We start from the raw sequence: 25,424 nt of genomic DNA, 5'->3' as shown, positions 1-25,424 counted from the left end.
AGATCCGCAGGCTTAGTAGTTGTGGCTCACGGGCTTAGTTGCTCCGCGGCATGTGGGATCTTCCCAGACCAGGGCTCGAACCCGTGTCCCCTGCATTGGCAGGCAGATTCCCAACCACTGCGCCACCAGGGAAGCCCCGCTGAGCAGTTTTAAGAAAGCAGTTTTGCTTTTCGTCTGTTTCCTTACAACCGTGTCCTTGGGTAGCATGGTTTCTTGCACTGTACCATCCATCCCAGGGCCTAGGAAACCAGCATCACTGTTATTTCTTACTTCTGAACAGTTTTTTAGAATAGACTGGCTTTTAATAAACTCTGTGGGAATGAGGTTTATACTCGTTCATGTTTCCATCTCCAGACATACCAGTGGAAAAGGGCAGGTAAGAGAACTTCTTTCTTCCTGGCCTTTTTTCCTAAATTGTAAAGCGAAATTAAGAGCTTGCCCCCACTTGCGTTTATTTAGCTCTCTGATTTAAAAAGTAAGTGATAAACTAGAAATACTTATATCTTGTTGCAGAACAAAAGCATTGAGTTCCCTATTACAAATAAGTGAATTGCTGTGGGATAGCAATCGTTCTCAATGAGAAATCTTCTGTAGCCACCCAGACCCTGGTTATAGTGGCAGACACCAAAAGCTCAAACTGGCTTTGACATAAACGAGGAATTTATAACCAGGCCATGGAACCCTGGCCCCAAGGATTCTAGATTGGGGCTTTTCGTGTTGCAGCCGCCTTTGTAGTTACTGCTGATCTCTGTTCTCTGTTGGCTTCATTCTCTCTGATTGCAAACCAGTTTTTGGGTTTTTTTTCCCCTCCCATTTAACAAAAACCATGGCCTCAGGTAGTTCCAAAATCTCATTTTTCCTTTAAGAGCGTCTTCCCCAGTGGCTCTAAAAGGAAAACCCCAGACCCAGACTGTGATTGACCAGGCCCTAATCACATGCCTTCTCTGGACCACTTGCAGCCGGCAGGCGTGGGCTGCCGTGATTGGCCACCTTGGGTCACAGGCAGGGACAGTGATTAGAACCACACCATTAGGGTAAGAGGGGCACAGTCCCCCCAGGAGAGGGGCTGATGTGGGTGGATGGGTGTTAGGCGTATGTACAAAAGTCCATTCTAAGTCCACCCTACTCTTAATTCTATTCCTGTGTCTGTTCTCATCCCTCCTAAACAGTTCTGCTTTTCTCTGGGGACTTTATTGTAAATCTGGAAATTCCAGTCACCAGATTTGCCCTCCAAGCTTGAGTTACTCTGCTTTCTAGATTTATGCCATCTTCTCACCTAGCCACAGGCTCCATAAAAGAACTCTTTATTCATTGAGTTCTTTAGCAGACCAGCTGCTCAGTCTCCCTCGCCACCAGCGCCCGCTCCAAAGGAGGAAGGAATTTTCTCCAAGAACGGAGTATAGGGCTTCTCCCTTTTTCTACAGCATACAGATTTCTCATTGTAGGTTAGGGCTCAGCTGTTGCAAGCTTCCACACACCGTTGTGAGGCCACACCTCCTAGGGTGGGGATGGGGAGTGCTCTGGCCGTCTGTGCAGACCAAGTGTGGGCCCAGAGCCCAGCACGAGGCTTCGTCTTTCAGCCCAGATGGTGATGGTCCGTACGTGTCACTGCCTCAGGACATGTGCCTTCAGTCTCCACTGCAGTCTAAAAAATTACTTACCATGCTGAAACTTGTTGATAAACCCAGATCTGTAATTAGGAACATAAATGACACAATACAGGTCTTGCACAGATGAACAGTTGTGGACTGTTATGGGCCCCTGTGGATTATTTGACTCAAGAAAAGGAGGAGGGAAAGCTGGTTGCTGTTGGACAAATTGCTACCAGATGTAGATTTCAATAAACACCACACTGCTGTTCCCTTGCCCAAAGGTGCTGTGAATTTCTTGAGGCAACAGAACAATCAGTTAACTGGCAACTGTCCCACTGTGAGTAGTTTCCTGGTGTCCCTGGCCCTGGATGCTTGTCCACAAAGTGCAAGGCAGACCCCAGGGGCCTCTCTCCCCTACGTGATATTTTAAAGGAGAGTAATATACTTAAAATGCAGCAACCAGATCCCATGGAACCTAAAAGAAGTCTGGAACTGTGGTTCGAATGTCACAAAAAGAAAGTGTCACTGGGGGTGGGGAGGATGCTTTAAGAGAATGAGGATCAGGGGTTTTTTCCTACACATGCTAACTGTAAAAGCCACAGGATGAACCTGCTTCAGTCAGTGAATATTTGAGAGCCTCCTGTGCCAGGTGAAGAAAGCCCACTTTCCTTCTCCCATTGAACTTACAGATGAGACAAAGAGGGGCATTAGAGCAGTAGTTACGAGTAAATAATGGACAGCGTTTAGTGTCCCATGGACTTACAGCATGGAAGCTGCTTGTCTACCTTCACCAACTGCTGCCGTGGGGTGGCCAATACAGCCTGAGAATCTGAGACTGAAAGGTCTCAGAGCCATCATGCCACTTTGTTGTACCTTGAAGGGAATGGAAAGGAGAGATTGAGATGGAGAGAGGGAGGGAGAGGGAATGTGACTGATTTCAGTTTACTTTACTAACGAGCTTCTCATGTTCCTTAGAATAGAGTGATTGGAGATATACAGGTTTCCCTGACCCTTCTCTTGGTTATGCCACTCTAATAAAAAGGCAAGCACCGAATGGATGGTTGGCCTAAATCCAGCACACGTTTGCATCACTGTCTGGTTCTCTAATCTGCTTTTCTCAGTTAGATGTTCGGCTTCTTGAAGGAAGGGACCACCTTTCCCATTCTCATCAACTAACAGGTGCTTTGCACATAAGTAATCAGAAAAGTATACATTGGTTGAACAGCAAAAAAAAAAAAGTTTTACATGAAAACACATCACCTACTGAGACCACATTTTTGTTTTGAATTGTGTGTAAGTGTTGTAGGGGCATGGAGCTAATTGGAAGTCCTGGAGTTGAAGTAAATTCAACATTTGGCCCTCAGTTGACATATCTCTGCCAGTTGAGCTCTGGGGGGCTCCCCGTCTCAAAGGGTGGTCTGTTCCTCCTTTGGACAATGATGATGTGTTGGCTAACTTCTGAGAACTTTCTGTGTTCCAGATGTCATACTAAGCATTTATTTGGGTTATCCCATTTAGTCTTCACAACCATTTTATTTCACAGATGAGGAAATTGAGGTGCCTGGAGGCTAAGTTGCCCAAGTTTATGTAGCTAGTAAGTGTTGGAGCCAAGTAGTTTGGCTCCAGAGCCTGTGTTTTTAACTACTACCTTGTAGTATCTCTGTTTGTTGGGCCTGCCTAGAGTTAGTTAAATTTCTCTTCTATGTGGCAGGCCTTTGTGTGTTTGGCCATGGTTTTCACATTCCCCAAACCTCTGTTCTCCACATTTGTGCTTTGGTGGGCCATCATGGTGTACGGATCCTACCCCTTTGGGTCAGAAACTCAATTTTGCCAGAGCAGGAGGGCTAACTCCCAAGAGCCAAACTCATAAGAGATTGATGTATAAACTAGCTTGTTAAATTTGTTCTGCCTGCCACTCCCCATACATACATGGGGAGACATTTGGTAGTTGGAAGGTTTCATGATCACCTCATGGAACTGTGATACCTGAAGAACTGAAGGGATTTGCTTTCCAGTGAGATCATCTTGCTAATTTCTGCACAAAGGTAGAGACATTAACAAATTGTTGCAGAAATTCTGGGCTCCCTTTTCACACTCCACGTGGAACCTGATACCATCTATGAACAATCTTCTAGAGTTATGTAGATTTTAGCTTTCTTAGTTAAAATATGTCTTCTGAGATCACTCCTTTGTCACTTTGGAAATTCCCCATCTCCCCACCTGCTTTTCTACAGTCTCTTCAGATGACTAACTTCCACACATGGCCAGTGTCCTTCAGTGCGTGTCAGTTCTACTAATTCCATTCTCTAAAGCTAACCTTATTTTCAAGATCTGCAGAGAGACCTCAGTATACCTCCGCATATGTACTAAGTATAGTCATTATCGCAGGGGAACATCACAAATACCTTGTTGGAAACCCGGGAGAAACATTCCTTTGATCTTAATGGAAAGAAGATGGCAAACTGGGTGCATTTAAAAACAGACTAAAACTTCTGAATCATTACCAAGGAGGGTGTCTTTTGAAGAGGACAGGTCAAGTGCATGTACTTGATGAGTAGGACTGAAGATAAACATCTGTAGGCCTGATCAGCACACGGGATGGAGCAGTGGGTAGCATCTACCCAATAGAGCTGAAACCAAAGGGGAATGATGGGTCCCTTGGCCTGAGTGTCCCATGGGTGCAAAGGGCCTCCGCCAGCTAATGTGTGTGTGGCTGTCATGCCCAAGAGAAAAGCCTGGGAGGTCTGCACTCAGCAAATGTTTATGATTGGACCGTGAGCAACTAGAAGGCAGACACTAGATTTTACTCCAATCTGTGATTCTGGTATCTGGCATGAGAGCTGGCATGCCACAGAAAACACAATAATTCTTTTTTTTAATGAATGAGATTCCATTTAAATGAAATATCCACAGTAAGCAAATCTATAGTGACGTAAAGTAGATTAGTGGTTGCCAGGAGCTGGTGGGGTGGGGCTTAGAGGTGGAGGGAGAGTTGGGGAAAAATCGGGAGTGACTACTAATGGATTTCTTTGGAGGATGATGCAAATGTCCTGGAATTGGGTAGTGATGATGGTTGCACAATTCTGTGAATATAGTGAAACCACAAAATTTTACACTTTAAGTGGGTGAATTGTATGGTCTGTGAATTATATAGCATGTGAATTATATCTCAGTAAATTTAATAATTTTAAAATGAATGAGAATTTGTTGCTGGTGGGAATGTAAAATAGTACAGCCATTTTGGAAGACAGTTGGGCACCTCTCTTACAAAACTAGTGATACCCTTACTACATGATTCAGGATTGTGTTCCTAGGTATTTACTCAAATGAGCTGGGAACTAACGTCCACACAAAAATCTGCACGAGTGCTTAGGGGAGTTGTATAATATAATCTTCCAAACTGGAAGCAACCAAGGTGTCCTTCAATAGGTGAATGGAATTAAAAAAAAAAAAAAATCAGTGTTGCATTCATAAAATGGGATATTATTCGGCAGTAAAAAGAGATGAACTATAAAATGACAAAAAGATAGGGAGGAAATTTAAATGCATATTCCCAAGAGAAAGGATTCAGTCTGAGAAGGCTGCATATTGTATAATTCCAATTTGACATTCTGGAAAAGGCAAAACTACAGAAATAGTAAAAAGATCAGTGGTTGCCAGGGGCTCAGGAGGAGGAAGGAAGGGATGACTAGGTGGAGCTAAGGAGGTTTTTCCGGCATATTCTGTATGACACGGTAATGACGGGTACATGTCAAAACCCAGAGAACTGGAAAACACAAAGAGTGAACCCTAATGTAAATTATGGACTTTAGTTAACAATAATAATGTATCACGATGGTTTCATCAGTTGTAACAAATATACGGCACTAATGCAAGATGTTACTTAGGAAACTGAGGGTTGAGGAGAGAAAACTAATTTCTCTAACTGGAACTCTAATTTCTGCTCAATTTTTTGTAAATCTAAAACTTCTCTAAATTAATAGTCTATTAATTTAAAAAAAACAAAGTACAAACAATATGGCAAACACTCATGTTCCTACCATGCAGTACTGACATTCGTATTATTTGCTTCAACTTTTTCTTTTAAGTAAAAGAAATAAAATATTACAGGTGAATCCCGCCCTTGACATCCCTCACCCTCCCCAGAGGAAACCACTATTACTAGTACATGTCCTCGCTTTCATATTGAATAAATTGCATTATTTTTCAGGTGTTTAAAAACAGTACATAAGTTGCATAAACTATAACAGTGTTTTGCAACCACTTGCAGTTTTCATTCAACCTGATGCTTTAAAGATCTGTCCATGTTGCTAAATATAGATTTAATGTTTTTATCTTTTATAAAAATCTTTTTTAACTGTAATATCATATTCTGTTGTATATATGTTACTTTATGTTATTTTTCCATTTCTCTATTGATGGATGTTTAGATTATTTCTGATTTTATGTTTTTACTGCCAATGCTGCAATAATTTTTTTGACATAAATAAAATGAATGAGAAGGTGAAACCCATAAGAAGTCCCACTAGACATCAAGCAAATGATATGATAGGGATAAGACAAGGGGCATTTTGAAAAGCTGATTCATTCATGCTAATCTGATCTACTGGAATCCTGGGGTGTTAACCCTTGAGGAATAGAGAACCAGTTAACTAACTTATGTGTACATAATCAATTAACTAGTTACACAGGCTTGAGATCCATAATAAGGACCATTTTAAAAGCTGAGTCACCATAGGGTTGAAAATTTGTTAGGACTGGGGGACTGAGGTTTATAGAGTCAAGTAGACGAGATGAACATTTTCCTAGAACACAAATACTGCAGATATTAGTGTTCAGAACCATCCTCTTTAGCATTTTTTATGCACAGTAACATCTCCAGGTTACCAGCAGTATTCCGCAATTCACCAGCATTCACTAAGCATCTGCTGTGTGCCAGTTGCCAACCCAGGGAGAACCAGTTCTTGTCCTGCTGCAAGTGTCTAACCTGGCTCCAGTGCCAGTCCAGCGGGGGACAGGTCCACTTACTGCTGAACTGAGCAATCTGTTAAAACCCAGAAAAGATATTGAAAACAAACAACTCTTAATTCTTACGAAGCCTGACTGTCTACAGCTCTGTAGATAGTCTAAAAGAGAGCCACGCTCAAATTGGAAGGGTCATTGTACAGTTAAAGGAGGGGTGGTCAGGGCTTCCCTGGTGGCGCAGTGGCTGAGAGTCCGCCTGCCGATGCAGGGGACGCGGGTTCGTGCCCCGGTCCGGGAAGATCCCACATGACGCGGAGCGGCTGGGCCCGTGAGCCATGGCCGCTGAGCCTGCGCGTCCGGAGCCTGTGCTCCGCAACGGGAGAGGCCACAACAGTGAGAGGCCTGCGTACCGCAAAAAAAAAAAAAAAAAAAAAAAAGGAGGGGTGGTCAGTTTGATGTTGAGCAGGCTGAGGGTTCTCTGAATTCCCAGGAGAAGAGAACAGACGGAGTCATGGGCCTTCTTACCATGTGGCCTGAGCACTGAATGTCCTTGAAGTATAGAAAGTCCTGTCTACAACCTTTATTAACTTTTTTTTAATATTTATTTTTATTTATTTGGTTGCACTGGGTCTTAGTCATGGCAGCTTGGCTCCTTAGTTGCAGCTTGCCGGCTCCTTAGTTATGGCATGCATGTGGGATCGAGTTCCCTGATCGAGTTCCCAGGGATCGAACCTGCGGCCCCTGCATTGGGAGCGCGGAGTCTTATCATTGCGCCATGAGGGAAGTCCCTATTAACTTTTTTCCACCTAGAAAGAAGCCAAGAAGTTTCTGAGTAATTCTCAGAATAATCCAGAATTATCTTCACAAAAGATAATACCAAAAAGCTCAGAGGGATAAAAAGGTACACTTGCTAAAAAGAGTATTTCCCAGCCTCTGCTGGCCCTTTGAGCCAACAAAAGCAAGACCTCAGTCACTGTTCAATGAGTGAGAGAGAACAGCTAGAAATGGGTGGAGAAGTAGGCAGAAGGAGGCTATTTAAAAGACCCTAAAGTGCTGCAGCTGTTTTGGCTAATTTTTCTCATCTCAGCGATGTTCCAAGCTCTGTCTTCTATGTGAGGCGAATTCATTTGGCTCTCTCATGAGTCATCCTGCCCACAAATAATCTCTCTTGGAGTAGCCCTTATGAAAATAGACAATTCACATTGCATTGTGTGAATTGGCAATTGTGTGTCCCTTCCCTGGGTGGGCTGTGCTGCGTCTGCTCTGCCTGCATCCACACATGTCAGGGCTTCTAAGGTCTGAGCACGCCCTCAGTGTGCCTGCCGAGTGACAGGGGAGTACAGAGGGAGACGTCTGGACTCTGAAGCTGAGGCAGGCTGAAGACAGTGGGCCCCCACCCACTGACAGCTCCCTCCTAAAGGTTTCTAGATTTCATAGATGTAACCTTTGCCACAGGGTTTTATGAGAATTATCTGTGAAAAAGTAGACAACATCAGAGGAAATTCTGGGTGAATAAATGTTACTAACATTTCAGCCTGGGTCTTGCCAAATTTAGCTTTTCCTTCTTAGTATTTTCTTCACTATCTGGCCAGCAGATCTGACCAACCAGCATTCTTATTTAAAATTTCCCTAGAGAGACACTGAGCTCTTTAAAGTAGAGACTAGAAGGGGTATATGTTGTTTCTGCTGCCTAGCAAAATTTCCTCTTCCCTAATGATTACCTTGACTTTACTCTCAGAGACCATCCTGGACCTTGCTCTCATCCCATGTGCTTTTCTGGTGCAGTTGGCTCCACCCTTGGCTCAGGGCTGGAGCATGTAATTGCGGCCCAAGACATTCAACACTTCTTATTTCCCTGGTCGTAATGATTACCCAGTCATAGCCAGTGGGATCCAATGAGGCTTTGGCTAGGAGGCTGGGAAAGGACTCGGGGCTTTGCCAGTGTGAGGTCTAGCCCGGCGCGGCATTCTAGCGCTTATGAGCGGAGAGGCAGTTTGCACATGGACACCATGCATGGAAGAGAGCTGAGTCTAGCTGAGGAGGGAGAGGGTGCGGACAGTCATGGCCTTATCCTCTAAGCCCTGAACCAAGCTACCCTGAAGGCATCATTATCCTGGTCTTTCTCGGCCTGTGAGTCAAGTCCCCTTTTGGCTTGAGTAAAGCTCAGTTGAGTTTCCTATCGCTTGCAACCAGGAGTTCTAACTCATTCACTCAGCCCCAGCATCTAGGAGAGTGCCTGGCATGTAGGGGAAGTCCAGTATGTGTTTATTGCATAAATTCTCATTCAGTTGAACAGCTGTTTATTGAACACTTATGAGGAACAAAGTCTTGTTCTGGATCTTATAGGGCTGCACTGTCCGATACAGCAGCTGCTAGCCACATGTGGCTCTTTAACTGTACATTTAAATTGGTGAAAAATAAATTTAAAAAAACTTCAGTTTCTAAGTCACACCACCCACATCTCACGCGCTCAATAACCACAGGTGGCTGGTGGCCTCCATGTTGGACAATACAGATATAGAACATTTCCATCATTGCAGAAAGTTCTGGAGGACAGCGCTACTGCAGAAAATACAGACATGCGCAGGACTCAGAACATGCCTCCAAGAAGCTATAGTTTTTGCAGTTGTTTGCTTTCAAATTATAACCATAGAAAGCATCACATACAGAATGATATTCTGACTTAGTGAAAAGACTCATTTATAAAAGGCCAGCTTTATTTTTCCCATGTATAATTATTTACATATAAATTCTGACGAAGTAGTTTAATGAAAAAAGTCACTACATAGAGCCACTCATTATACTAAGTGTGGTTCGCTTAAATGTTCTTTCATGCAAGAGGAACTAGCATTTACTGGGCCTGGAAACTGAAGATATGTGGAATAGAATGCCGTGTTGATTTTTGGAGCCCTTTCAAGAAATAAGTCATTGGTTTAATTTTAGGTCATTGGACCTTCACTCAAGTAGTAAAGTCCTAAAATTTCTCGGAGCGCTTGTCCCTTCTCTCTCATGATGGTGACGATTCTGACACGGTGAGAGCAGAGGGGTCTGTCTCTGGCACGTGCTCCTGGGCATGCTACTGCTCCTCTTCTGCTCTGTTGTGTCCCACATCCGGCCCTCTGCTGTCCCCCTCCTTCACTGCAGGGTGTCTGAAGCATACTCAGGCCTATGATGTACTCATTCTGGAGAGGATGAAAGCCTCCCCACAGTGCCCTCCTCCAGGGGCGTCTAGTTCTCCTGACAGCCCTGAGAGAAGCTGACGTGAGGCTGTCAGCGTGAGAGACTGTGCCCTCGCCAGGGGTCATCGTCAGTGTCTCAGGTTAGCCCACGCTGGCCAGACTGCATTTCAGCCTTGTCCCCTCCGTTCCCCACTGAAGGCTCTCACCCTCACCACACTGGTTACTCACAGTCCCAGAGCATTTCTGTCCTTTGGCTCACACTGAGTCCCTACCCATCTCCCCCACCTCCAGGTACTAATTTCTCCTCAAAACTTGGCTCAAATACCTGTTGTTATGATGGTGTTTCAAACCATCCAAGCCAGAAATTCTGATCCCTCCTTTAAGCCTTAACATCATGGTCTATGCTACTGTTTTTTTGGTAACAGTTTTATTGAGATATAATTCACTTTTTTTTTTTTTTTTTTTTTTTTTTTTTTTTTTTTGCAGTACGCGGGCCTCTCACTGCTGTGGCCTCTCCTGTTGCGGAGCACAGGCTCCCGACGCGCAGGCTCAGCGGCCATGGCTCACGGGCCCAGCCGCTCCGCGGCATGTGGGATCTTCCTGGACCGGGGCACGAACCCGTGTCCCCTACATCGGCAGGTGGACTCTCAACCACTGCGCCACCAGGGAAGCCCTAATTCACCCTTTTTAAATGTACAAGTCAATGTGTTGGTTTTTTTTTTTAATGTATTCACAGGGTAGCAACCATCACTATCATCTGTTTAGAACATTTTCGTCACCCCAGAAAGAAACCTTCAGCCCTCATTCTCCAAGCTCCACCTCTCTCCCCAAGCCCTAAGCAATGACTAATCTACTTTCTGTCTCTGTAGATTTGCCTATTCTGGACATTTCATATAAATGAAATCCTGTAATATGTGATCTCTTGTGACTGACTTCTACTTAGCATAGTATTTTTAAGGTTCATCCATGTTGTAGCATGAATGAGTACTTCCTTTTTAAGGCCAAGTAACATTCCATTGTATAGCTACACAACATTTTGTAGATCCATTCATTAGTCATTGGGCATTTGGGTGGTTTCTACTTTTTGGCTATTATGAACAGTGATGCTGTGAACATTGGTGTACAAGTTGTTGTGTAAATATATGTTTTCTGTTCTTTTGGGTATATACTTAGGAGTGGAATTGCTGAGTCATATGGTAACTGTTTTGTACCATTCTTTTGGCAACATCAAATATTCCAATGTTTAAATCCCATGGTACTTAGTTTATCACTACTACATCTTGGCTTCCTTAGGAGACCTAAACCCTTGGGAGTAGGAAAAAAAAAGCCCACTTTTCTTTTTACTTCACCCAGTACCCACCACCATGTCTACTCAACAAGAAACACAACTGCTCTTTGGATGTCAAAATGTAATGCAAAGAGGTAGAGACTTGTAAAGTTCTCTTCCTTGTTTAACCCTGATTTTTGTCACCTTTTTCTGTTTGTGCTGCATGTGCTCTCTTTTCTAAAAGTGTCTGGCCTCTCCGAGGCCTTGGTAGTGGACGGGGACCAATCTGCAAATGCAGGTAATTAGTGTACAGCTCCCGCAGGTCTGAGCGTCCCAAGGGGGATGTACTTTGGGAGCACAAAGGAGGGTCAGCTTCCACTGTGTCTCCTTCCGGACAACACTGTGCAGTGCTCTGTGCTGTGGAGACAGGTCAGCTGTGGGGCATTAGTGGACCCCTACCGGCAGGGCTTAACAGGGTCATTGCTCATTCATCACCAATAATTAAAATGTTTAAGGACACAGTAAAAGCCATTAGGAGGAAAAGATGTCTTCCTGCTTTTTCTCCCTTGATCAGACCCTAAGAAGACAGCTTAAACAAAGGAGAGGAATGATGCCAGGTTTATAAAATGGAGGCCCTGCTGCTGTCTTTGGGTCCACCTTGAGATGAGATCAGAAGTATTTTTTTTTCCAAACTCTTGCTGGCAGGAAGAACTGTACTCAGCAGCATTGTCAGTAACCGGTTCTTTTCTCAGTTGGTAAATCACTGGGCATGATAAGCAGCTGCTTTGAAGTGAGTGGTGTAGCACCTCTGTTTGATTCTCCAGCAGCAGAGGGCAGCTGTGGGTGATGACGGACAGGAGATAGAGGGCTGTGCTTCCCAGGATGAAAGGGAAATTTCAAGTGAGAGAGAACTGGGGTCTCTTGTTGGGGTGTAATTGGTCTTTCATGAGCTGTTATCAAGGGTTCTCCCAATACCTAGAAGAATTGTTCTTCCCAGTTTAATCAGTGCTAAATGAATGAAAGGATTTACATTCTTCTCTTCTGAATGGGGGGAAATCAGCATTCTAGTAGATACAGTAAGAACTTCACATTGTGTGTAGGGTTTAATAGGCATGGAGTAATAATTATACTACTTCAGGAGTGATGGGTAGATTTCAGTTCATGCCCCTCTTATCAGTTGCTCTCGGCCACTTAGAGGGCTGTGTTGGGAAGGATTTTTGAGGCCAGTTTCAGGGTCAGCAAGAAACATGGTCATATAAGCGAGGGAAGACTGTCTCTTGTCATGACGCCTAAGATACTAAGGATGGCATATTGTGTTGAATATTTGTCTTAGACCTTGAACTCTGTGAAGACAAGGACAGTGTCTTAATAGCATATCCTCAGGACCCAGCACATTGCCTGTATGTAGTAATTAACCATTAAGTATACATTGGTTGAATGAGTGACTTGATTTCCTAGTTTTAGAATGGGCGCATGATTCTAAGTAAATGACACACACTAAAGGCCATAACAGTAAATGAATTTTTGCAACAGAGTGTTTCCCAGAGAACTTTGATTTTTTTGGAGCTATTGCCTTGATATTTTCAAAAAAGCCCTCTGTTTTGCTACAACAAAATAATATATTTCAAGAATTTCAACTTAAACTGGCTACTCTAAGTAAATTCATTTTCTATTTCAGTGGTCTAGAGAAGAATCTTGGCATCTTAGAACACAGGCCTGGAAGTCAGATTTGGGTTTTACTTACAGCTCAACCGTTAACCTACGATGTGACCTTAAGATAGTCACTTCTCCTCTCTGGGTCTCACTGTCCTCTATAAAATGAGGCAATTGAAGTCAATGAGCTCTTTGATTCTGTGAATCAGGATGGAGGATGAAAAAGGGAACTCGTTTCAACTGTATAATCTGTCTTCAGCCTAGCTGATAGCTTCTCTGATTCCAGATTCACTTTCTGTCCAAGGAGCAGTGATCCTGGGGTAAGGTAGGAGAGTGACATTTTTAATGATGACCACAGCAGTAGAACATCAACATGATGAAAGCCTTTTTTGGAATCTCTGCAGAATGTTCCATGAGATTTGCCCTATATTCCAAGATGATTGTGGTACATGTAATGTATAAAAACGTAAGGTATCACCTCAAGCACATGTCTTGGCTGACATTCAGCATCAGGAATCTGACAACTATGTTTTAATATTTATATACATTCTGCCTGATTCCAAAAAAAGATTTAAGATAGTTACAGTGAAAACCGTAGACATAATTAAATCTAAAAACCTGTAGAATGAGATTAAAAGGACAAGAGCGAAGTTTTGTGTTGTTTTTATTTATTTATTTTCTATTTTATCTTTGGCTGCGCTGGGTCTTCGTTGCGGCGAGCGGGCTACTCTACGTTGCGGTACATAGGCTTCTCATTGCGGTGGCTTCTCGTGGAGCACGGGCTCTAGGCGCACGGGCTTCAGTAGTTGTGGCACTCGGGCTTTAGAGCACAGGCTCAGTAGTTGGGTCGCACGGGTTTTAGAGCGCAGGTTCAGTAGTTGTGGCGCACGGGCTTTAGAGCGCAGGTTCAGTAGTTGTGGCGCACGGGCTTTAGAGCGCAGGTTCAGTAGTTGTGGTGCACGGGCTTTAGAGCGCAGGCTCAGTAGTTGTGGCACACGGGCTTAGTTGCTCCGCACCATGTGGGATCTTCCTGGACCAGGACTCGGACCCGTGTCGCCTGCATTTGTGGGCGGATTCTTAACTACTGTGCCATCAGGGAAACCCAGTTTTGTGTTTTTAAAGTCATTATTTTAGGAAACTTAAACTAAGGAAAGCTTCCAAAGTTGAATGTGAAGTGTAACTCCATGGCTCTTGGACTACCTAGTTTTAGTTGTCTGATAACAGCCAGGGTGATTGGCTTTGAGGGAAGAAAAGAAAATGCAGGCACAATTCGTCAGCCTGCCAGGCCTGTTGTAATAGCCGTTACCAAGGCAAGACCCATCAGTCAATAATGAAACATTGAATTGCGAACAAGAGTGACAACATGGGCCAAGCCTTATTTAATCAATAATGGCTACTTTACTAGTTGTGTGGTAAGCTTTAGCCAGGCCACACTTAATAATAGTAGCTGATGCTTACTTTTTTGGTGCTTATGTGCTAGACACTGTTCTAAGCACTTTATCTACATTAATATATCACATCCTTACAACAGCTCTGTGAGTTAGGAACTCTGAGGCTTGTGGTCTTAACCACTGCACCGTGCTGCCTGTCACATGTCTGAAGTCACGCAGAGATTTAACTTACCACCAGTTATACAGCTCAGCTCCCCGGCTCCGAGCCATCCCAGGACAGAATCTCACTTAAAGCAGCAGTTATTAGTTAAAAATGAGGCAGCTGCAGTGCTACCAAACTGAGTGGATCAGTTGTTTGCTCACTGAGTTAAGCAGTTCTTTTTGCATTGCTTTAAGGTGGCATGCTGAATTTTAAAGGAACAGTGTAAGCTCTATCTAAGCATTCTTGCACACATCTCACTGTTGGTGTGGCTGCATCGTACATCAGCCGCCCACCCTCTTGTCCTCGGGTATCGTTCATCTATATACATCACGAGTGCTAATCAGCCAGCTTATTCAGGGAAGGTTGCTGCCTGGGAAACCGTTGAGAAGGGGTCTCAGGCCTGGTTCAGACGTGATGAGAGAGGTTCGTGGCTTAGCAGTAACATCTCCCATGGGCAAGCACGAGTGTGTGTCTTTGCCAGCCATGGTCTAGTTCAAGATCAGGGCTTCCCTCTACCCTGAATGGCTTCACATAATTCATTAATTCATTCTACAAAAATCTAATGAATTCTCTCTTTGTACAAGACAAACAATAGAAAGATGAATAAGTCAAAGTCTTTCCAAAAATATTATTCTAGCTACAAACATAAAATTTAACAAATCATTTCTGTACAGTGAGGTAATAATTATTCTTATAAAGTGCTGTAATAAGGGCAGACAGGCATCACAGAGATGGTGCCAGTGAGTCCAGACCCTGGTTCAGTCCCTGTGTATGGAGCCAATGAGGGAGTATGTTTTGATAGCCACCTGGCATGACCAGCGTCCCCAATTTTTTTGGCAACTGTCATATTCACAGTACATACAGCACCACCATTACTAAGCTATCTCTTTGGGTCTTGATGCAGTTACACACCCAGGAAGAGAGGATGAAAGGAATTTATCATGGTTAGTCAGTATTTTTCAAGTTTGGCTATGAGTAAGATCTTCAGGGAAGATGAAGCCAGGGATCCTAGGGAGTCAGTCCCAGGCAGGTGGAGTCGGATGCTAAAAGGGAAGGTCAGAAATGCCAGAGATGAGCCAGCACTGGTGTTTCCACCGAGGCCTGTTCTGTGTCCATTAGGAAATATGTTCTCTCCAGACACATGAGAACCACAGGGAGCAGTGATTGGGGTCAGAAATGGCATCACTGGGCCGAAAAGCCCCAAATAAAGTCATTTTGGAGCTAACCTTTGATTTCAGAGAGAGCTTTGCCCTAATCCTGTTTAGGATTTCCACAGAATATTTTCTGAAGAGAAGTCAAAGGCGTTCACTTTTCCCTTCTCCCTGCCTTGTGAAGACAGGCATCCAGAATCCCCGTCTGCAGGTGAGGAAATCAAGTCTGTGGTCTGAGATCCCACAGTGAATTGAGCAAAGACCACAAGGAAGTGTTTAATCTCTCTTGCCCCACATTTGCTCTTCAGTTTAATGCTTAGAATGAGGAGAATTTTCCTCAGTGGTTTTAAGAAAATAATAAAGCTTTATACTATATTTAATCACCAAGAAACAAAACATTTCTACCAAGGGGACATTTTGGAAATCATCTCATCCGATGCTCTTGTTCTAAGATGTGGAATCTGAATCCAAAGAGACAGCCCCAAATAACTTGAGGAGTCCAGGTGTTAAACCTACTCAGCCCTCATGGTTTCCTTTTCTAACTAGAAATGCCTCTAGGAACGGTTTAAGAGTCTCTGCTCATCCTTCTAGGAACTCACTTTAAGACATCTGCTGGGGCCCTGGAAGGTCCCCTGCCCTCAGTCTGCATCTGAGACTAGGGCCTTCCCTTTGCCATTGCTAAGGGCCCTCCTGGCTCCCCGTCCCCCGCCCCTGTCGACTTCTGCCCATTTATGAGAATCTCACCATCTCCCTAACAACCACTGGCTTCAGTTTGCAGCAGAAAATGCAGACTTTGCAGTTCAAAAGGACTCAGACTGCCCACCAAAAGCAGAAGAGGCCTCCTTTTAAGGTGTTATATACCAGTTCGGCTGTCCTTATCTGCTTCTGGAAGGGCCAGCTTGCACTGAAGCGTCTCTTTCTGCCCCTTTTGTAATGTTGCAAGAAATAGACAGTGTCTCCAATAATTGGATGCTTCCCTAAGTCCCCTAAACCTTCAGCCTTGTTAAACCAATTGTTTTTACCACCTTGTAACAGCAATTGTGGGTAAAATTTTCCACCCCGGGTGGAGTATTTCTCATCCTTTTCTGTATTTAGACTTGGTTGCCTTCAACTGTCCATTGCTGGTACCATTTCTGAATTATTCAGAACGCTTTTGGTTTCAAGTGACACACACCCAACTTGAATTATCAGAGGCAAATGGAAATAATGGAGCCTTGAACACAATTAAAGGTAGATCAAGCAAACCTTGGGGGAAAGCTGCAGTTTAGGAGGAACAGGTGTTCTCCCCTGGAGACAGGCTTCTTCCACAAGGCAGGAAGCATGGCTGCTGGCAGCTCCTCCTAATTCATGGCTTCATTCACCTGATGTGGACTGGCCCATGACCCAAGTTCAAAACTCAGGGCCCAGCTTGCGCCTCTTGCTTATTTTGGGGTCAGTCAAGTTGGGCCAGAGAGGCAGGGTCTGTAAAGGAACATGGTTGGCATGAGGGAAAGGAGCAGTTCGCATTAGAAGGTATTTGCCGTCACCAGGAGACAGGAGGTGCTGGGCAAACAGAGCTAAAGGTGTCTGCTGCAAACCTGAGTCCATCAGGAGAGGGGTGATTCAGTGATTTAAGTAGCAAGAGGCATAATATGCTTTTGAAAAATAAAGCATATTCAATAAAGCTTCCCTAACCGGCTTTCCCTTCATTGCCCCTCCTGACTGATTAACTGTGCACTCCCTTGTTACAGCAGGATCTGGTGCCCGTGGGAGGCTGGATGCTGCCAGCCAGCAGGCTGGTTTCTAGGACACCTGCACATTTCTGCTTCCACCAGTTGAGGCATACACTTTCCAAGAGTCATTCGTGTTTCTTGCCAGACCTGGGAATGCCAGATGGACTTACTGTTGTAATTATACCATTTAAGTAAATATCCCCCAAGTGAAAAAATGCAAAAAGAAAGTTATTTCTATGAAAATCAAGTTTAGTTCAGGAAGATTTGATGACAGTAGCTAGAAGCAATGGCTCTTCTGCAGTGGGGAGAGGGCTTTTACCTTTCATGCCAGAGTAGGTTCTGCAGTCTGATCCCCTGTATACACATTCTAGCTCACCACTAACTAGCTTTGTAACCCTGGGCAAGAGGTGGAATCTTCCTGAGACGTAGCCCCTTTACTGTAAAAAGGAAATAATAACAACTTTGTTGGGGAATTCTGAGAATTAAATAAATGATGTATTTACAGCACTTAACACAGTTCCTGGCACAGAGTAGGCACTCAAAAATGGGACAACTGTCATCATCATCATCATTATAATTAACAATCGCAATTTGAAGTGAGACATATATATTTATACTGTTTCACACTGCTCATGTTAAATGGTATAATGAGGGTGTCATTTCCATTAAAGAATTTAATAAATGTATTTCTTTTTTAAAATTAATTAACTTATTTAGTGATTTATGGCTGCATTGGATCTTTATTGCTGCACGTGGGCTTTCTCTAGTTGTGGTGAGTGGGGGCCGCTCTTCGTTGTGGTGCACGGGCTTCTCATTGCGGTGGCTTCTCTTGTTGTGGCTCACGGACTCTAGGCGCGCGGCCTTCAGAAGTTGTGGCGCTCAGGCTTATTTGCTCCGTGGCCTGTGGCATCTTCCGGGACCAGGGATTGAACCCCATCCCTTGCACTGGAAGGCGGATTCTCAACCACTGGACCACCAGGGAAGTCCCAAATGTATTTCTTTTAATAACAGAAGTAATTGACCATAGAGGTAAATCATTTTTTATCAAATCAATTTCTGAAAACCTATTTTTTTTAACGTAAAAGCCTACCTCTGACTCACTTTGCTGTACAGCAGAAACTAACACAACATTGTAAATCAACTTATACTCCAACAAAAAGTTTTAAAAAATAAATTTAAAAAAAGTAAAAGGCTATCTCCATGAAAACATGGTTTATTAGGATGAGTCTGTAGTACATCCTCCATCCCTAGTATGTTTGGCTTTTGTAAAAGTTAGAAAGCCAAGGATTGAAGCAGGGGAGATTTGGAAAGTCTCCAGGTAGTTTTAAGGAGTCTCTAAGTGCATAAGAACCTGTGTTGGCTCTATTCATAGCTTTGCTTTCTGGACCAGTATTCTAGAGGTTGCTACATTCTTTTCATTTGTGTCTTTCACAGAAGGCAGTAAAATTTAGTTCTAATTGCATTTAGGGCATCTGGATTCTAGTCAGCATTTCTGGCTCCGTTTTAGAACCTAAAGTCTGCGGCTTATTCCTAATGTGGAAAATGGAATAATCCCCCAGGCCTGAGAAGAAGAACTCCAAGATTCAGGCTGCCGTTACTATAGTGAGACGCTGCTTCAGACATCACAAGACTTGTTATACAAGGAAACATGATTACAGTGGATTAGAGAAACTTGCCAGGGCCTTGAAGGATTTATTACTTTTTGAATTCTGAATGAGACATAAATGTGCTTTTCCCCTTTTAATTTTGGACCCCATACGGAGAAGGTGAAAAAATTCTTCAGCAAATTTTAGAATGCTTAGCTCCTAGAGCTTGGGTGGGTGTTGTGTCCAAGTCATATTGCAAAGGGCATGAATACTTGCTTGGCGGAGACGCAGAACAGTCACTCCTTTCTGTCTGCACTGCCAAGATAGTTACTGCCCTGTCTCCCAGTGGGAGAAAAATGTAGCTCCCTGGGGAGTCTTCTGGAAGGCAGCTTGGTGTAATGGAAAAAGCAAGGTACTCAGAGGCATGAGGCCTGGATTGCAGCTTCCACACTTACAAGCTCTATGATTTTTCAACAGGTTACACTCTCTGAGCCTTTGTGTCCTTTTATGAAATATAGGAATGGTAATTCCCATCTCAGAGGGTGGCTCTAAGGTTTAAAGTATGTTAAATATCATGTATAGAAACTCAACTGTTAGTTGCATTACCATCAAAATGGTACCTGTAGCACACTCGTATGAGTTCATAGATCTCAGAATTTTGCTAATGTCCCAAAAGGAGGGACTTTTACAAAATAAAGGTGGTCTCTCACCTTATCTATTCTGCAGATTCTTTGGTTTCTCTGGATGCTATAGAGATAGCATAGGGTAGTAGTTACGAACAACTGAGGAATCAGAAAGACCTGAGTTTAAATTCACTACTTACTAGCTATGAAGCCTTGAACAATTTACCTAACTTCTGTTATCCCCATTTCCTCATCTGTGTATTTTTATTTGTATATAAAAATAGTTCCTCAAGCATTCTTTATCCCTTTACGCTATTTTATTTTCTAAATGGCATTTATCACTATCTGAAATTTCTGTTTATTTTCTGTCTCCCACTCCAGCCCTCATTCAGATACAGTCCCCATAAGGGCAAAGACTTTGTAATGTCTTGTTTACCATTTTATATGTCTTGCCAAAGATAGTGACTGGTACATTACTGTTATTTATTCTTTTCGCCTTTGACTTCTGTTTGTAAGAAGTTCCCCTCCCAGTGTCATGGCTAAATGTATATACAGTAGCTGAGTTAGAAACCGGGCAGAGTTGTTTTCTGTTTGGAAATACGTGTGTTCTTACAGTTGAGTTTCTGTTTCCTGAAGGTGCTTACTCAGCCTTGGATGGCACAGTTTGACTTGTGACATCAGAAGATTGACAGGCAGGAGTCTGACTCAGGGATTCAGCTAGAAAAGAACATGACTTTCAGCCCGGCTCGCCCTTTGAGGGATGGCTGGACAGGACTCAAAAAGATCTTGGATTTCAATTTATCTAGGAAGGTATTTAGTGAATTATTTTTAACCATCTGGATTTGGTACAGATCACCCTAGGAATCTGCAGCCTCTGCATAAGTGAGGAATGAGAGTGGAAGGACAGAGGGGAGCTGAGGGGAGAACAGGCTTCCTTGCTGCTTCCCGGGGAATCTGGCATCTTTCTCCAGGGCCTAGACCACACTTGCCCCCCTCTCCACCACAGACCCCCCCCAGAGCATCCGCTTTGACTTTTATCTACTCAGCACCTTGGAAACCACTAAGATTCCAAGGTTTTCCACAGTCACTGAGAGGTGGGCACTGCAGACAGATAAATGTTCGGGCTCTGAGTGTCACATCATTCATTAGCCCTCTCCCTATGAAGAGGTGGCATTCACGGCAACGAACTGTGTCACGGAGAAAACTGAGCCCCGAGAAGAGGAACTCTGGACTCTCCTACCTCATTCTTTCAAGACCTATGAACTGGTTCTTCTAAATTCCTCTTGGGCTAAGATGGGCTTAGGGGGTGGGGTGGGGATGGTTCCTGAACCCCCAGGGGTTGTATACAAAAGGTCGCATGTGTGTGTTTTATGGGGGAAGGATTTGTGTCATTAAATTCTCAAGAGATATCTTTGGTCTAAAATAGGTTTGGGACCCCTGCCTTAAGTGGACCTAATATATTTTTATAGTGTTTGCAAACTCTGCAGCTTTGCCCCCTGGCACTCAAGGCTCTGTGTGCGTGGGTTGAGGGTGGAAATGCAGAAGCAGTGCACAGCTGCCCAGTCTTGTTGGGCTTTTGCATTATGGCTCGCTCATCTCTTACTGAGTTTGCTGTTTGCACGAACCATGAAGTCAGGTGCATTGGAAACCAAGTCCTGACTTGTCGGCAGAGGACCCAGTTGAAGAAGGTAGTAGGAGGTTCTATGAACAAGGTATCTCTGGATTCAGCTTCAAGGATAAGGCAGAGCCATACCACCACCAAGCCTATCTGTTAGTCTGGAGTTTCTCCCTTCAGTCACAAAACACTCCCTGGCCGTTCCCACACTCTTGGACGAGGAACCGTGATACATTTGACCATCTCGCCCGTGGAAGTGCTGGCTGAGAGCTGCGTTTCCACCTCCAGGAGCACCGACACCCGTCTCCTCCAGCCCCATTCACAGCAGCCAGAGCAGAGTTCTGAGGGGCCTTCAGAGGTTGTGCACTTGTGTTAGTCCACGTGCTTAAACTACCACAAAAGGGCTTCTGCCTTGTTCTTAGAGCGACATTCTGTTAACTGTACGATCTGGAAATCCTTGGCAAGTGAGAAGCTGCTGCTTGGCGTGAGGATGTCTTTGTGTCTTCGTAGTGCGTAGTGCAGTCTACATCTCCTGCAGGAGTGTGGCAGCTTCTGTGTACGGGGTGTTTATCACATGCCAGGTTCTGTGCAGAGCGCTCTATGAAATTTTTCTTATTTTGATCGTTATCCTGAGATAAATGACAGTCTTCCCACTTTCAAGATGAGGAAGCTGTGGTTCGGAGAAGTGTCGTGAGTGATCAGGTCTAAAATACAAGTGTAGGATCCGTGGCAAGGGGGCACCCAACAAGCTACCAGCAGATATGGAGCAGTGGCCTTCCCTGAAGCGGAGCTCTGTGGGTGGATCAGATTTAGGGTGGGGAGAGAACTTAGGATGGAGGAGCTGAGACCCAGAGTCTGAGAAGGCACAGGCATTTATTACCCTCTCCCCGTATTACTCTGACTCAGTCTTTGTCCTTTAAGATGCAGCTAATGCCCTAGACCAGAGTTCTTCTCAAGTCATCGACATGGGATTGGTTTTCAGTGCTTTTTGAGTTAGGATTGTAGACTCTTGCCTTCTACTCCAGTCTGAGCTTTTCTCCACCAGAGTTCCCATGGCCATTTCCCATTGATGACCACAGGCCCCAGTAAGTCCTGCCTTCAGTCTCTGTCCCGTCCAGTCCACCCTCCACAAAGGTTACCAGGCCTCTGGTGGCACACAGAGTCACTCAGGGACTTCCAGAGGCTCAGTTTGGCTTCAGGATCAGGTCAGCCCCTCACAGGCAGTCGCAGACGCCCTTACAGCCCGGCTCCAGCCTACCTCCCGCCCTGGACCTCCCACGCTTCCCACCGCCCCTTTGCTCTTGTTTTCCCCACCTGGCAAACGCATACTCATCCTTCCTGAAGGGTCCCTTCTCACATTTGTCACCCTGGATCATAATTATTCATTAGCTTCCTGAGAATGAGAACTATGTCTTAATCATCTCTGTATCCTCAGTACCTAGCATAATACCTGACACATACTTGGTGCTTACTAAGAACATTTTTGAAACAGTGAGTGAATGTGTTTGATGGGAGGTGAAGATGAAGGATCAGGAACGTAGAGAATAGAAGTTCTCCTTCTGTCCACAGTGACCTCACAGTGCACTTGTCTCATTTATATTCCATTTGTATTTGGTTAAATGGAATTGCTGGCTCAAGAAATGCTGGTGGGGACTTGCCTGGTGGCGCAGTGGTTAAGAATCCGCCTGCCAATGCAAGGGACATGGGTTCCAGCCCTGGTCTGGGAAGATCCCACATGCCGCGGAGCAGCTAAACCTGTGCACCACAACTACTGAGCCTGCCAGCCACAACTACTGAAGCCGGCGCGCCTAGAGCCCATGCTCCGCAACAAGAGAAGCCACCAAAATGAGAAGCCCGCGCACCACAACAAAGAGTAGCGCCAGCTCGCCACAACTAGAGAAAGCCCGCGCGCAGCAATGAAGACCCAACGCAGCCAAAAATAAATGAATAAAAAAAAAAAATTTTTAAAAAAAAGAAAGAAAGAAATGCTGGTGGTTCCCCAGCATCTCACATGTTCTACTCTAACTTTTTTTTAAGAGAACTCAGAAAAGTGCTTCACAGGCTGCCTTTTTAGATAAGTCCTTTAGGATTAAACTCTACAAGATTACTTCCTGTATCAGTCACACTCTCTTGGTTGAAAGTTCGACACTAATTCAAAGAGATTTAAGCAAACATGGGGATTTATTTGTTCAAGTAACTTGAAAAATTCATGGATAGTTCTAGCCTTAGGCACTACTAGATCCAAGTTTTCAAAAAATGTCAATAGTGACCTTTCTGCCTTCTTTCCTTTGCCTGGCTGTTTTCTGCATTGCTTTGTTCTGAGGCAGGCTGTCTCCTCATGAGACCAAGTTGGCACTGGGAGCCCCGGGCTTAGCGACTCCCATGGAAAGGGAGCCTTGTTCCCAGGGGCGCTGGCTCGTGTCCTACTTTACTGGTCACTGACGGCTCAGTCACAGTGGTGGGGCAGGGGGTAACTCTCACTGGTCAGATCTGGGATGTGTTCCCATCACCAGTGTTACATGGGGTGAATGACCCACCTAAATCACATGCCCTGAGAGTCAGGGAGAAATTGGTAAGAAATTAGAAAACTGGTATGATTTTTCACAGGGATAAAGATGCCACAGTCTGAGTAGGCAGAGTGATAGCTGTCCACTACAGTTACTTTTCCTTTTTGTTGTTGTTGCTAATGTTTCTCTTATTTCCAAGAGCTAAATGGTATGATGGACCCCAAGCAGGTGGCCTTGTCTTCTTTTTTTTTCGTAAATATCTGTCCCCCAGGATTATTAAAAACAGCCAGTTTACTGCTTTCTTTGACTGATTTTTCACCCTAGACTTTGTGATGGGTCCAGCAGCTCCAGTGTTTGTGTCGGAGCCTTGGAATGAAGTGATGTGAACACAAGAGTTTTTCATGATGACTTGCGTTTCTTGATAAGATCAAGGAATGCCAGTGTTTTTAAAATTGGAATCCTGCCATGAATTCTCTGATACTATATAGATTTAAAGTAAATACTGTTTGGGAGTTCCCTTGGCAGTCCAGTGGTGAGGACTTGGCACTTTTACTGCCATGGCCCTGGGTTCAAACCCTGGTCAGGGAGCTAAGGTCCCGCAAGCTGCGGCACAGCAATAAATAAATAAATAAATAATAAAATAAATAAATAAAGTAAATACTGTTCTCAGGAACATACTTTCCTATTACTTTCTTTTGGCTGTTAACCAATGATTTCTCATATTCGGTGACTTTCTGATTGATACTCAGCTCTGATTGCCACGTGTCACTGTGGTCAAGCCATAAAATAGGAATATTTGCAGATCCTGCTTATGTGGGGAATAATAACAAAACACCATGGCAGTTTGGGCCATGTTTTGTGTCTTCCAACTGATAACTTGTTTTTTTCCTGCCACTCTTCATATACTTGTTTCCTGGCGTGCTTTCCACCCCAATTTGGTTGCCACCTATTTAGTGTATTTTGAGCTTCTACCATCTACCCAAATGGAAATTTTAATTTTTTGAATACCTACTTTCTGTTAAGTACATCAGTAGGACTTTTTTTTTTTTTGCAAATAATCCCATTTATTTCTCATAGCAACCCTTTGTGGGATGGGTATCAATATCACTACTTAAAAGATATGGAAATTAAGGTTAAGAGAGGATAAATAATTTGCCAAATGTCTTAGAACTGGTAGAAGACCTTGGAATTCAGTTCTGAGTCTGGTAACCTTCAAAGTTAATTCTCCACAAATTAGGCTAGGAGTGCTAACATACTGGAAAAATATAAGATCCAATTTCTTACCTGTAGTGGAAGGAATAAGACTAACACATTTGAAAGAATGAGAGTAAATTTAAGATAGGATCATTGCTAAGTGCTGTGTGATACAGTGTAGTTTATGGTGCTATTCAAGTTCAGAAAATGGTGAATTCTGCCTCCAGTTCCCACTCTCCTTCTCTCTGAACCTGACTGGCATATATATATAAATTTAAATCAAGACTTTGTTTTAAATGTAAACTTGGCCCCGGTTTCACAGTGTGCTGATCAGCTGTTCTGTGCTGTGATTTAGACATTTGTGTCTCCTCGCACTTCTTTTGAACCCAGAAATATTGGTGAGCCCTAAATATGTTTACATGTGTTCACGCTCATGTCCACTGCCTTTTTGGTCCTATGAAGTCCTTGATAAGCACAGGTCCCAGTTATGAGCCCTTCATTATACATCTGATACGGCAAGGCAGTGGCCAAGGCTAGATTTTTATCTGTGCCCTAGTTATCTGCCCTTTGGTTGAATTCAGAGCAGTGCAGTTCAGCTGCAGCTGGCTGAGTGCCTGGGAAGTGGCAGCCTGTGTGCAAGGCTGTGGAGGAGACAGCATGTTCATTTGAGTGCTGGGCCCCTTCCAAGCTCTGGGGTTACAGTGGTAGTCAAGGCAAACAAGGCTCCATGTTTTGCAGGAGCTTACATCTTAGTTCCACAAGCAAGCGGAAAAAGAAACCTTCAGCT

General features: G+C 44.0%; 1 protein-coding gene and 1 non-coding gene across 10 annotated transcripts in view; both read left to right on the top strand.

Annotated features, from left to right (window-relative positions):
* ATG7 (autophagy related 7) overlaps positions 1–25,424 on the top strand; it is a 295,536-nt gene that overhangs the window by 188,504 nt on the left and 81,608 nt on the right. The gene's annotated exons all lie outside the window — the stretch shown is intronic.
* Positions 23,958–24,031, top strand: TRNAK-UUU (transfer RNA lysine (anticodon UUU)). The gene has a single exon. It is a non-coding gene; the product is annotated as a tRNA-Lys (tRNA).

Source organism: Lagenorhynchus albirostris, chromosome 10, assembly GCF_949774975.1.
Source record: "Lagenorhynchus albirostris chromosome 10, mLagAlb1.1, whole genome shotgun sequence".
NCBI classification, from domain to species: Eukaryota; Metazoa; Chordata; class Mammalia; order Artiodactyla; family Delphinidae; genus Lagenorhynchus; species Lagenorhynchus albirostris.
Note: the sequence above shows the minus strand (reverse complement) of the source record. Positions and strands in the feature narration are given on the sequence as shown.